Source organism: Schistocerca piceifrons, chromosome 4 (genome assembly GCF_021461385.2).
Source record: "Schistocerca piceifrons isolate TAMUIC-IGC-003096 chromosome 4, iqSchPice1.1, whole genome shotgun sequence".
Lineage (NCBI taxonomy): Eukaryota > Metazoa > Arthropoda > Insecta > Orthoptera > Acrididae > Schistocerca > Schistocerca piceifrons.
The window spans coordinates 273,227,237-273,241,005 of record NC_060141.1 but is presented as its reverse complement, the minus strand read 5'-3'; the positions used below and the strand labels follow the sequence as shown (position 1 = coordinate 273,241,005).

General features: G+C 40.8%; 1 protein-coding gene across 1 annotated transcript in view; it reads right to left on the bottom strand.

The window, feature by feature from the left end:
* Positions 1–13,769, bottom strand: part of LOC124795157 (PC-esterase domain-containing protein 1A-like) — a 262,282-nt gene that overhangs the window by 146,622 nt on the left and 101,891 nt on the right. The gene's annotated exons all lie outside the window — the stretch shown is intronic.

The window sequence follows — 13,769 nt, the reverse complement described above, 5'->3', positions numbered from 1 at the left end:
TGAACAGCTGAAAGCAAGGGGAAACTACAGCTGTAATTTTTCCCGAGGGCATGCAGCTTTACTGTATGGTTAAATGATGATGGCGTCCTCTTGGGTAAAATATTTCGGGGATAAAATAGTCCCCCATTCAGATCTTCGGGCGGGGACTACTCAGGAGGACGTCGTTATCAGGAGAACGAAAACTGGCATTCTACAGATCGGAGCTTGGAATGTCAGGACCCTTAATCGGCAGGTAATATAAAAAGGGAAATGAATAGGTTAAAGTTAGATACAGTGGGAATTTGTGAAGTTCGGTGGCAGGAGGAGCAAGACTTTTGGTCAGGTGAATACAGGGTTATAAATACAAAATCAAATAGGGGTAATGCAGGAGTAGGTTTAATAATGAATAAAAAAATAGGAGTGCGGGTAAGTTACTACAAAGAGCATAGTGAACGCATTATTGTGGCCAACATAGACTCGAAGCCCACGCCCACTACAGTAGTACAAGTTTATATGCCAACTAGCTCTGCAGATGATGATGATGAAATGTATGAGGAGATAAAAGAAATCACTCAGATAGTGAAGGGAGACGAAAATTTAATAGTCATGGGTGACTGGAATTCAATAGTGGGAAAAGGAAGAGAAGGAAACATAGTAGGTGAATATGGATTGGGGGAAGAAATGAAACAGGAAGTCGCCTGGTAGAATTCTGCACACAGCATAACTTAATCATAGCTAACACTTGGTTCAAGAATCATTAAAGAAGGTTGTATACATGGAAGAAGCCTGGAGATACTGACAGGTTTCAGATAGATTATATAATGGTAAGACAGGGATTTAGGAACCAGGTTTTAAATTGTAAGACATTTCCAGGAGCAGATGTGGACTCTGACCACAATCTATTGGTTATGAACTGTAGATTAAAACTGAAGAAACTGCAAAACGGTGGGAATTTAAGGAGATGGGACCTGGATTAACTGACTAAACCAGAGGTTGTACAGAGTTTCAGGGAGAGTATAAGGGAAAATTGACAGGAATGGGGGAAAGAAATACACCAGAAGAAGAATGGGTAGCTCTGAAGGATGAAGTAGTGAAGGCACCAGACGATCAAGTAGGTAAAAAGCCAAGGGCTAGTAGAAATCCTTGGGTAACAGAAGAAATATTGAATTTAATTGATGAAAGGAGAAAATATAAAAATGCAGTAAATGAAGCAGGCAAAAAGGAATACAAATGTCTCAAAAATGAGATTGACAGGAAATGCAAAATGGCTAAGCAGGGATGGCCAGAGGACAAATGTAAGTATGTAGAAGCTTATCTCACTAGGGGTAAGATAGATACTGCCTACAGGAAAATTAAAGAGACCTTTGGAGAAAAGACAGCCACTTGTATGAATATCAAGAGCTCAGATGGAAACCCAGTTCTAAGCAAAGAGGGCAAAGCAGAAAGGTGGAAGGAGTGTATAGAGGGTCTATACAAGGGTGATGTACTTGAGGACAATATTATGGAAATGGAAGAGGATGTAGATGAAGATGAAATGGGAGATATGATATTGTGTGAAGAGTTTGACAGAGCACTGAAAGACCTGAGTCGAAACAAGGCCCCAGGAGTAGACAACATTCCATTATAACTACTGACGGCCTTGGGAGAGCCAGTCCTGACAAAACTCTACCATCTGGTGAGCAAGATGTACGAGACAGGTGAAATACCCGCAGTCTTCAAGAAGAATATAATAATTCCAATCCCAAAGAAAGCAGGTGTTGACAGATATGAAAATTACTGAACTATCAGTCTAATAAGTCACAGCTGCAAAATACTAACGTGAATTCTTTACAGACGAATGGAAAAACTGGTAGAAGCTGACCTCGGGGAAGATCAGTTTGGATTCCGTAGAAATGTTGGAACACGTGAGGCAATACTGACCTTACGACTTATCTTAGAAGGAAGATTAAGGAAAGGCAAACCTATTTTTCTAGCATTTGTAGACTTAGAAAAAGCTTTTGACAATGTTGACTGGAAAACTCTCTTTCAAATTCTAAAGGTTGCAGGGGTAAAATACAGGGAGCGAAAGGCTATTTACAATTTGTACAGAAACCAGATGGCAGTTATAAGAGTCGAGGGGCACGAAAGGGAAGCAGTGGTTGGGAAGAGAGTCAGACAGGGTTGTAGCCTCTCCCCAATGTTATTCTATCTGTATACTGAGCAAGCAGTAAAGGAAACAAAAGAAAAATTCGGAGTACTTATTAAAATCCACAGAGAAGAAATAAAAACTTTGAGGTTCGCCAATGACATTGTAATTCTGTCAGAGGCAGCAAAGGACTTGGAAGAGCAGTTGAACGGAATGGACAGTGTTTTGAAAGGAGGATATAAGATGAACATCAACAAAGGCAAAACGAGGATAATGGAATGTAGTCGAGTTAATTCAGGTGATGCTGAGGGAATTAGATTAGGAAATGAGACACTTAAAGCAGTAAAAGAGTTTTGCTATTTGGGGAGCAAAATAACTGATGATGGTTGAAGTAGAGAAGATATAAAATGTAGACTGGCAATGGCAAGGAAAGTGTTTCTGAAGAAGAGAAATTTGTTAACATCGAGTATAGATTTAAGTGTCAGGAAGTTGTTTCTGAAAGTATTTGTATGGAGTGTAGCCATGTATGGAAGTGAAACATGAACGATAAATAATTTGGACAAGAAGAGAATAGAAGCTTTCGAAATGTGGTGCTACAGAAGATGGCTCTGAGCACTATGCAACTTAACGTCTGAGGTCCACAGTCGCGTAGAACTTAGAACTAATTAAACCTAACTAACCTAAGGACATCACACACATCCATGCCCGAGGCAGGATTCGAACCTGCGACAGTAGCGGTCGTTCAGTTCCGGACTGTAGCGCCTAGAACCGCACGGCCACTCCGGCCGGCGGTGCTACAGAAGAATGCTGAAGATTAGATGGGTAGATCACATAACTAATGAGGAGGTATTGAATAGAATTGGGGAGAAGAGGAGTCTGTGGCACAACTTCACAAGAAGAAGGGACCAGTTAGTAGGACATCAAGGGATCACAAATTTAGCATTGGAGGGCAGTGTGGAGGGTAAAAATCATAGAGGGAGACCAAGAGATGAATACACTTAACAGATTCAGAAGGATGTAGGTTGCAGTAGGTACTGGGAGATGAAGAAGCTTGCACAGGATAGAGTAGCAGCATGGAGAGCTGCATCAAACCAGTCTCAGGACTGAAGACCACAACAACAACAACAACAACAACTACAACTACAACTACAACTTCAATGCTCAGATTGAGTAGGTGCGGGTTATGGGTGTGATAGAGAAACAGAGGTTGGTTACAAAAAGTTACTTGTCTGACATAACAGTCACAAACATAACATAACAAAGCAGTTACAAGTAGCAGTATTATCTCCTTGTTCTCAACATATGATGATGGGTGTCGGCTGAAGTTAGACTATGTAGGTGGTGACAGCTCAACCTCAGTGGTGCAATAAGCTTTATTACTAGATCAGCTGAGGTCTGTGAAGTGTGACTATGTACAGTCACTTAGGAAGTGACTATTCATATCACAAAGCTGAATTTTCTACTGTGACAATAACGATAGATTTAGACGTGGCTAGAACAGATGACCAAAGCTTTTCTCTTGCTGTGTGGCTATAGTTAAACTTTCACTACTTGAGCCAATGTGAACAGAATAGTATTTACGGTATGGGTGCCCAACTTTATAGGAATGATGTTCAGCCTTTGCGTTGCAGGATTTGCATTATTAGCTGTGTTCGTGTCGTGAATTCCCGTTAGGTGCCAGCACTGGTACGTCAAAGTACAGTTGAAACAAGTATGAGTGTGCATTATACACTTATGGAGCAGGGGGTGAGGTGGGGGGTACTGCAACACCAAGGAGGACTTGTGGGACAAATGAAAGTTGGTAGGTGTGTTTCTTCATCTCAGAGATGAGATGTCTATTCAGATTCCGTGCCAGTCACATAAGAATGGTGCTAGTAGCACAACCATGAGGATGAAAATCCGGTTTGCTTTAAATACATGCTCTAATGCTCATGAGCGTAAATTACCTTTGCGACTGGAAGTGGTGAGTTGATGCTAGCCTAGAATGCCTTTAATGTGACTGACACTATTATCAACATGTCACTGTTTGAAAGAGGTCGTGTAATAGGGCTACAAGAAGCTTGATGTTCCTCCTGTGATAACGTATGAAGACTAGGTAGGAATATAGCCAGTGTACATGACTTCTGGCTGTTGTAATGAGATTTTACAGTCAACAGAACACTGGGCTCGGGACAGCCATGTGGCACTATGAGAGGGAAGACCATCTTGTTCGGTGTATGACTCTGGCGCATCGTACTGCATATGCAGCACCAGTTGGCACCACAGTGACACAATGAACTATTACAAATCGGTTACTTCAAAGACAGCTCTGAGACAGTCGCCCTGTAGCATGCATTCCACTAACCCATACAACTGTCGTTTGTGATTGCAGTGGTGTCAAGGGAGCTCATTTGACAGCAAGGTGGAGGCCTGTTGTGTTTTCTAATTGCAGTTGATTCTGCCTCAGTGCCAGTGGTGGCCTTGTGTTGGTTAGGTGGAGGCCAGGTGAGTGACATCTGGAGTTAAGGTCTCGGATGAGATTTCATATGGCAGCAGCAGCACTTTCTTGGGTATCCCACGCACCTTGGCTGCAGATTGGTATGTCAGCATGGTGATTTTAACTGTCATGCTGGCAATTCACGAATAGCATTCCAGGGGATGTTTTCCAACAGGATATCACTCTGTCACATACTGCTGTCATAAAGCAACGTGCTCTATGGAGTGTCAACATGTTTCTTGGTTTGCTCTATCACCAGACTGATTTCCACTAATCAAACTACATATGGGACATCACCAGATGACAACTCCAGTGTCTCCACAACCAGCATTAACCATCCTTACACTGACCGACCAAGTGCAAGGAGCATGAAACTCCATCCCACAAACTGACAACTGGTACCCGAACACTAAGGCATGCACATTTACATGTCTGTGTTCAACATTCTGGCCGAAATATAGAGGGGTCCCCTTTCTGCACTCAGGTTGAGGAACATAATTCGTAACTTCAAACTAACTTCCAATTTGGGAACTGCTCCTGGGAGAGGCCAACAGCCAATTATACCACGAACTGTTGAAGAAGTTACTGTTGACACGGCTGGCAATCCTGGATGCTATGTGCAATCATCAAGCAGTGCCCGAGTTGTGTCACGAGAGCTGAAAATTCCGTAGTTCACCATTATTTTGGACAGCAGTAGAGTAACATGTAGTGCGGTTCCACGCTCTCATGGATACAGATGGTTGTCACATTGAGCAACATTTGTACCCTGGATTGTAAACATGTTGCACAATTAACAATTTGTACCATCTCATGTGGAAACTAAAATATGTTTCTAGCAGTGGTTTATCATTATTTCTCATCTGCACATCCTTACAAATGTTTTTACAGAGTTTCATTGTCCTGCGATCACTCATTTTTCATGGAGTCAACTCAAGTAGCAGAAGTTCAATTATAAGCAGTTTTACAGGAATGCCATCCTGTAGCAACAGCATGTTGGACTCACACATAGCTCTGGCGGGGGGAATGTAAAAATATGGTTTCTAGTAAACACATCAACTGTAAAATTATTACAAGTAATGCTCAGATCCTCCCCCCATGAACAATGGACCTTGCTGTTGGTGGGGAGGCTTGTGTGCCTCAGCGATACAGATGGCCATACCGTAGGTGCAACCATAACGGAGAGGTATCTGTTGAGAGGCCAGACAAATGTGAGGTTCCTGTCTGGATGATTGACTGATCTGGCCGTGTAACACTAACCAAAATGGCCTTGCTGTGCTGGTACTGTGAACAGCTGAAAGCAAGGGGAAACTACAGCTGTAATTTTTCCCGAGGGCATGCAGCTTTACTGTATGGTTAAATGATGATGGCGTCCTCTTGGGTAAAATATTTCGGGGATAAAATAGTCCCCCATTCAGATCTTCGGGCGGGGACTACTCAGGAGGACGTCGTTATCAGGAGAAAGAAAACTGGCATTCTACGGATCGGAGCTTGGAATGTCAGGTCCCTTAACCGGGCAGGTAATATAAAAAGGGAAATGAATAGGTTAAAGTTAGATACAGTGGGAATTTGTGAAGTTCGGTGGCAGGAGGAACAAGACTTTTGGTCAGGTGAATACAGGGTTATAAATACGAAATCAAATAGGGGTAATGCAGGAGTAGGTTTAATAATGAATAAAAAAATAGGAGTGCGGGTAAGTTACTACAAAGAGCATAGTGAACGCATTATTGTGGCCAACATAGACTCGAAGCCCACGCCCACTACAGTAGTACAAGTTTATATGCCAACTAGCTCTGCAGATGATGATGAAATGTATGAGGAGATAAAAGAAATCACTCAGATAGTGAAGGGAGACGAAAATTTAATAGTCATGGGTGACTGGAATTCAATAGTGGGAAAAGGAAGAGAAGGAAACATAGTAGGTGAATATGGATTGGGGGGAAGAAATGAAACAGGAAGTCGCCTGGTAGAATTCTGCACAGAGCGTAACTTAATCATAGCTAACACTTGGTTCAAGAATCATTAAAGAAGGTTGTATACATGGAAGAAGCCTGGAGATACTGACAGGTTTCAGATAGATTATATAATGGTAAGACAGGGATTTAGGAACCAGGTTTTAAATTGTAAGACATTTCCAGGAGCAGATGTGGACTCTGACCACAATCTATTGGTTATGAACTGTAGATTAAAACTGAAGAAACTGCAAAACGGTGGGAATTTAAGGAGATGGGACCTGGATTAACTGACTAAACCAGAGGTTGTACAGAGTTTCAGGGAGAGTATAAGGGAAAATTGACAGGAATGGGGGAAAGAAATACACCAGAAGAAGAATGGGTAGCTCTGAAGGATGAAGTAGTGAAGGCACCAGACGATCAAGTAGGTAAAAAACCAAGGGCTAGTAGAAATCCTTGGGTAACAGAAGAAATATTGAATTTAATTGATGAAAGGAGAAAATATAAAAATGCAGTAAATGAAGCAGGCAAAAAGGAATACAAATGTCTCAAAAATGAGATTGACAGGAAGTGCAAAATGGCTAAGCAGGGATGGCCAGAGGACAAATGTAAGGATGTAGAAGCTTATCTCACTAGGGGTAAGATAGATACTGCCTACAGGAAAATTAAAGAGACCTTTGGAGAAAAAGACAGCCACTTGTATGAATATCAAGAGCTCAGATGGAAACCCAGTTCTAAGCAAAGAGGGCAAAGCAGAAAGGTGGAAGGAGTGTATAGAGGGTCTATACAAGGGTGATGTACTTGAGGACAATATTATGGAAATGGAAGAGGATGTAGATGAAGATGAAGATGAAATGGGAGATATGATATTGTGTGAAGAGTTTAACAGAGCACTGAAAGACCTGAGTCGAAACAAGGCCCCAGGAGTAGACAACATTCCATTATAACTACTGACGGCCTTGGGAGAGCCAGTCCTGACAAAACTCTACCATCTGGTGAGCAAGATGTACGAGACAGGTGAAATACCCGCAGTCTTCAAGAAGAATATAATAATTCCAATCCCAAAGAAAGCAGGTGTTGACAGATTTGTCTCTCTCACACTTCTACTTAAAATATCATGGGTTTGAGATGGAGGAAGGCCAAGTGGTTCTAGAATTTATGCAGAAATTCTCGAAGCACTACATACTACTCCCCCCCCCCTCAGATCGAACACGCGATATTTTATATACCATCGTTATGTAGATTTATATCACATAGAATAACAATGCATCTTTCAACAGTATACCTTGTTCTTTTAATAACTGTGGATACCCTTTTCCTTATTATTTAGCTACTTTTTTTTATTTTACTGCCATTATAAAATGTGAATATTTCAATCACTGTTGGAGTTAGCTTTTTCAATATCTAAAAATCGTGAGGACCAATTTTTTTTCTTTTTTCTGCCCTTTATCCAACTGTAAATTCCAGGTGTTCATGACACTTGAGTACTTTATTCTTTATTCCAATTCCTTGTACTATTTCTTCCTTAGTACGTACTAGTATCATTATTTATAGTAGTTTGTAGTCTGGAGGAACTCTGGGGAAATGAAAGTGTTCTTTTCGACCCTTGTAAACTCACATAAAACGTAATAAAGCTAGTGGTACATAGAATTCAAACTTACCAGAATAATTCCTATTACATGCGTGACTTCTGTCACGATACTGTCCTTTGACATAAAAGTTTTCTGGGTTTGGTACCGCGTCATAATGTAAAAACTAGTGCTGCTTTAGAAAAGCCAATGTTTCGGCCACGATTGCAACGGCCTTCTTCTGGGTCTAGACCCGGAAGAAGGCCGCTGCAATCGTGGCCGAAACGTTAGCTTTTCTATAGCAGCAGTAGTTTTTACATTATGACGCGGTACCAAACCCAGAAAACTTTTATGTCGACTGACTCTGGCCGTGGAAACCTACGCAATTATATGATACTGTCCTTCTCCCCTAGGATCAGTACCTATACCTTACATGTGGGTTGACCCTGTGAGTCCACTTCCTCCTCCCATTCCGGTAGGTACGCCCCTTTATAGAACATCCCTGTTCATCAAGCCACAGGTCCTATCTCTATGTAGGTGCGCCTGCCCTATATCCTTAGCAAATGCCGGGTACATCCCCCTTATTCTTTAAGAGTAGGCCTCATGGTTCATTGCCCCAGTATACATCTTTATGTACACTACAATTAAATATTTCCTGGTAAAAATAAAATCTATTTTACACTTCACTCTCACTTCTTAGTTTCTCCTCTAATGCCCTAGACTCCTCTTCCACTTCTCAACTTCTATAGTCTTACTACATACTATGTCTACACAATATGTTCAACTCCCACTACTCTATGACTCATCACTTCATCAGAGTGTTTGCTACCCTGACTTTTCTTAAATGATGATCACAATTAACTCCAACCTTGCTTAGCACTGTTTTATAATTATTCCACAAGCTCTCCTGCTCCTATCCCTCCCGGAGCACGAGTTGATTTTGATTGCTACCATTCTCTCTCTCTCTCTCTCTCTCTCTCTCTCTCTCTCTCTCTCTCTCTCTCTCTCTCTCTCTCTCTCTCTAACGATGCAGAACTATCACTTAAAAAACAATGTGTATGTGTTTCCAGATGAACACATATCTTTTTCTCCTACAACTCCTGGCGGTTCTTACATCCTTTTAATCTGTAACTTCATTGTTTGTGTATTTGTATTTCTTTGTGTGTATGCGGAAGTGTTTACATGTAGTCTGATTCTTCGGCCTTCTTATCTGAGGATAAGTTGGAGGTTATTGGAAACCATGGAAACTAGGAAGGACTTCTGCGATAGAAGTAGATGAAAACGGAAAGAGGGAAAAATGGATGGGTCCTCAAACGAGAAGTAAGAAAGGAAAAAAGGTGGATGTGGTTACTAATCTCGAAAAAGACAAAGAAGACAGCCCCAAATACAGGAAACCCTTCCCACCCCCCTTCCCCAGGATCCCTACCTCGCAGGTACTTGAGTGAGAAGCCGGGGGAGGTTTGGTGTTAAATCATCTCCTACAGAACGGACATTCCCACCTTCACCCTTGAGGTCCCCAAAGGAAATCTTAGCAACCCTATGGAAATGGCAAATGCTGAAGCATCGGGCACACTTGTTTGAAAGATGTGGTGCGTGTTTTATGTTAGTCATGATTTATGTATTCTCATAAACCATGCTGTTACCCACAGTACCCACCCCTTTCAAAACTGATACAAACCCTCCCATCTAAGTCACATAATATCATGTTTTCCACAAATATAATATTCCATTCAGTTTATTTCGTCGAGAGATAAAATCCATGATTCTCTTAAGCCAGTCCTGAGGTTATCATCATACCCAGTTTCCCAGGTACTCAGATTATAGGATAGTTTAAAAATTCAGAAGCAGATGACAGAATAGTTTAAGATTTGAAGGAAATGCGGTGCACGAAAATTATTCTGGAAGAACCACCGAAAACAACTTGGGATCTGAAGGCCATCACTCCGCCCTTTAACTCAGAATGTTAACGTCTCTGGGGCACAGATGACTCCACCCGGATCCCATGGATTTGATATTAACTTCACTAGAGCAAGTGCAGACCAGTACTTCTTGTTAAATTTTGTTTGTAAGTCTCCCCACTTCAAAACAATCACCACTTCACTAGGTAACACAACATTAGGTGACGATACACTTTTTTCTACTTTGTTTTTGATAAGCTTGGGTTCTTTCCACAAGTCATCTATAACCTTTCGGGTATCTGAAAGTTCAGAAGAAACAGTAGGCGATACGTTCCCAGAGGTTACTCTTGCGGCAACTTTTCGATCTGTAAGTTCTTCCACCTGTTCCTCCAAACTATTTATATTTACAATATCGGAGTTCGCTAGTTTCTCTCCGATATTTCTTTCTACAGTATCTACTCCTGTATTCATGCCCGTAATTTGCAACTGGATAATTGGTATTAACTTCTCTTGCTTATCAACGCTTTCTCTTACAATATGTAATCTCTGCTTTACAGCATCAAACTGAACATTACATACACTTTCAGATGATCCTAACTTTTCCTTGATTTCGGTTTCTACCGTATTACATTTTTCCTCAATATTAAGTTCTAACCTTTTTGCTGAATCTTGGAATTGTTCATTCTGTCTCTGATTAAAGTCAGTGAACAGTTTACTTACATGAATGTCCAATGAATTGGTTAGTTCTTTCTTTACATCTAATTTCAAATTCTCTACTTCACTATTCAAGGTGTCAAATTCAGTCTTTAAAGTATCCATGCCTTCGCATAGATTACTAAATTCTCTACTCTGTGAGTTGACTTTGGCGCTTAATAAACCTAGATTTGTTGCTTGACTATTCAAGGTTTCACTCTGGTCATTTAGAACTTCACTTTGAGCATTCCAAGTAGAATGTACCAAACCCATTTCTTTCCTTAGAGTTTCATTTTGAGCATTTAATCTAGAATTTAAAGTTTCATTTAATTGTAAACTCTGGGTTTCTAATTTAGAATTTAACTGAACATTAACTGAGTCTAACTTAGGGCTCTGGGCTTTAATTAAATTTACTAACTCAGTCCAGTCTGGCATTTCCTTTTGTTGCATTTACTAATTTTCTTCATTTGATTTTTAGGGTTAGTCCAGTTTCTTGTAATGGGTCTCTCATCTAGTTATACTTGGTTGCTATGGGAACACGTAGTATCTTCTTATCTCATTTTCGTCTCAAAATTCCTGTTTTCTTCTGTCCTTTCACACAAGTCACCAAGTTCTAAAGCTTTAGATGCTAGAACGTGTTGAATAAATATCCAAATTTTATGTTTTCACTAATTAACGATGTTTTGGACTATGTTGAATAACATTCTCGCATTCCACATCTAAATATCTCTGTCTTCCGGTATTTTATTCGCTTTTCAAGCTCTAGAAACACATTTACTTACATTTATAAATGAGTTGGTTTACGAAACACTCGTAATTTATGAACATGCCTTGTCCAACACATGAATTACTTAAAAGTCTAATCTCATTTCTTCATTTGTCCTTAACAATCATCACAGTCACTAAACCACCAAAGAATAGCACAGGCTCTTCTCTATAAATACACTGAAACTCTATGGATCGTAAAGCAGGTATTTGTCATCAGTCGCCGTACGGCCACCGTGTCTCTCTCCACACACACACACACACACACACACACACACACACACACAAATGCACAGTAGGTCGGATTCGTCTCTCTAACACTTCTATTTAAAATATCGTGGGTTCAAGACAGAGGAAGCCCAACTGGTTCTAGAATTTATGCGGAAATTCTCGAAGCACTATAAGCTATGTTGGGGAATATGATAACTTGGAATTGTTGCTACCATTAATGTTCAGTGAATTCTAGTGTGATGTAAATTTATCTTTAATTTGCAATTGTTACTGATGCACACCAGATGAACTGGAGGACAACTCCCCGACAATCAGTCTGTTTTTATTAGACATGTTGGCTACTTATTTGCTGGCCAACCGAACTCTTCCCAGGCCATTTATTTAATTCAAAGATTCTGTACATTTTTAACAAAATGTCAGAATGAGTGTGAACTGGTAAGGCAGATGAGTTAACAGGTTGCAGTAACGTGGATACGGATTGAGAAACCTGCAGGTGAGTCCACTGTCCTGCTAAGTCACATGTAATTTTTTTTCTTCAGTTACGACTGCAGAGTGTACTGTTCCACAGACACCATGCACATTTTTGGGCTTTCCTCCTGTCTTGTACAAATCAGTGCCTGAACATTAAGATAATATAGGTTAAAAAGTGTTGCAGGTGCACAGAGCTGTTGGAAAATACTAGATACACTGTAACAGAATGGACGAATCATAAAAAATAAAATGGATAGTATCTCCATGTAACAGGTAACAGGGGTTTTAAAAACCAATACAGGGATTTTCACAGTCAACTAGTGATTAGAGATGGGAGGTGCGGGAAAGGGGGGACAGGAGACACAGAGGAGACTGTGTTTTAAGATTAAACCCTCGCCAAGGTCCAATAAGCATGCTGGGTAAGTAGGCAGCAGCCAAACAGAGGGTACAGCTAAAAAGGTGGTGGTCAAATCGGCAACAGGTTGAGACCAGAATGAGATTTTCACTCTGCAGCGGAGTGTGCGCTGATATGAAACTTCCTGGCAGATTAAAACTGTGTGCCGGACCGAGACTTAAACTCGGGACCTTTGCCTTTCACGGGCAAGTGCTCTACCAACTGAGCTACCCAAGCACGACTCACATCCCGTCCTCACAGCTTGGAAGGTAGGAGAAGAGATACTGGCAGAAGTAAAGCTGTGAGGACGGGGTGTGAGTCGTGCTTGGGTAGCTCAGTTGGTAGAGCACTTGCCCGCGAAAGTCAAATGTCCCGAGTTCGAGTATCGGTCCGGCACACAGTTTTAATCTGCCAGGAAGTTTCAGGTTGAGACCAGATGGACCTTTCTGCATGAGAGTGCAGCACTGAGCACTGCGAAAAAGTACACATCACATGTCACAACCCACACCATCCATGGCTGCTGGTGATGCATCAAAGAGCAATGCGTTGGCTGACTACTCAAAAGCTAAGTCAGTAAAATTTTTGCAAGTGCTTAGCAATCTTATAAAAGAATAGAAAGGGCGAGGTAATGAACCATTATATTCTATATCACAGAGTGGCATGGAAAACAAAAGTGATCTTGATTTAAAAAGTGGAAGTCAGCAGTACTGAAGTTTTCAACGCTGAAACATGTTTTATGAGTCCATTATTATGAAATTACTGCAGAATCTCTTAGTGTAGTAGCAATAGCTTAAGTCAAAATGGAGCTGTCAGCACCTAGTGGTACTGATGATATTCGCATCATGACACCATCTATCACAAAGAAACTGTCTTCTGATGTCAAACTCAATTGGCACAGTGTTTTGACATTGTATTTAATTCAGACACTCAATTTCAAGTCCTATATGCAAAGGACAAAACAAAGATAAGGAAGAGATTAGTACCAATTCCCACACACAAATCTTTCACAACTGAAAGTCAACCTTGAAATCAGAAGTTGGGCATGACATTGAGAAACAGCTTGCTAAATACTGAGTACAGCTGCAGGAGCAAGTTGGTTCAAAATTGAAACTTATACTGCTAATGCAGACTCAGAACAGAGTGCTGTACACGAACTTTGTGAAACATGTGCACACGATTCAAAGCTAAAACTCACGAAAAAGTGGATGCAAATGAGAACA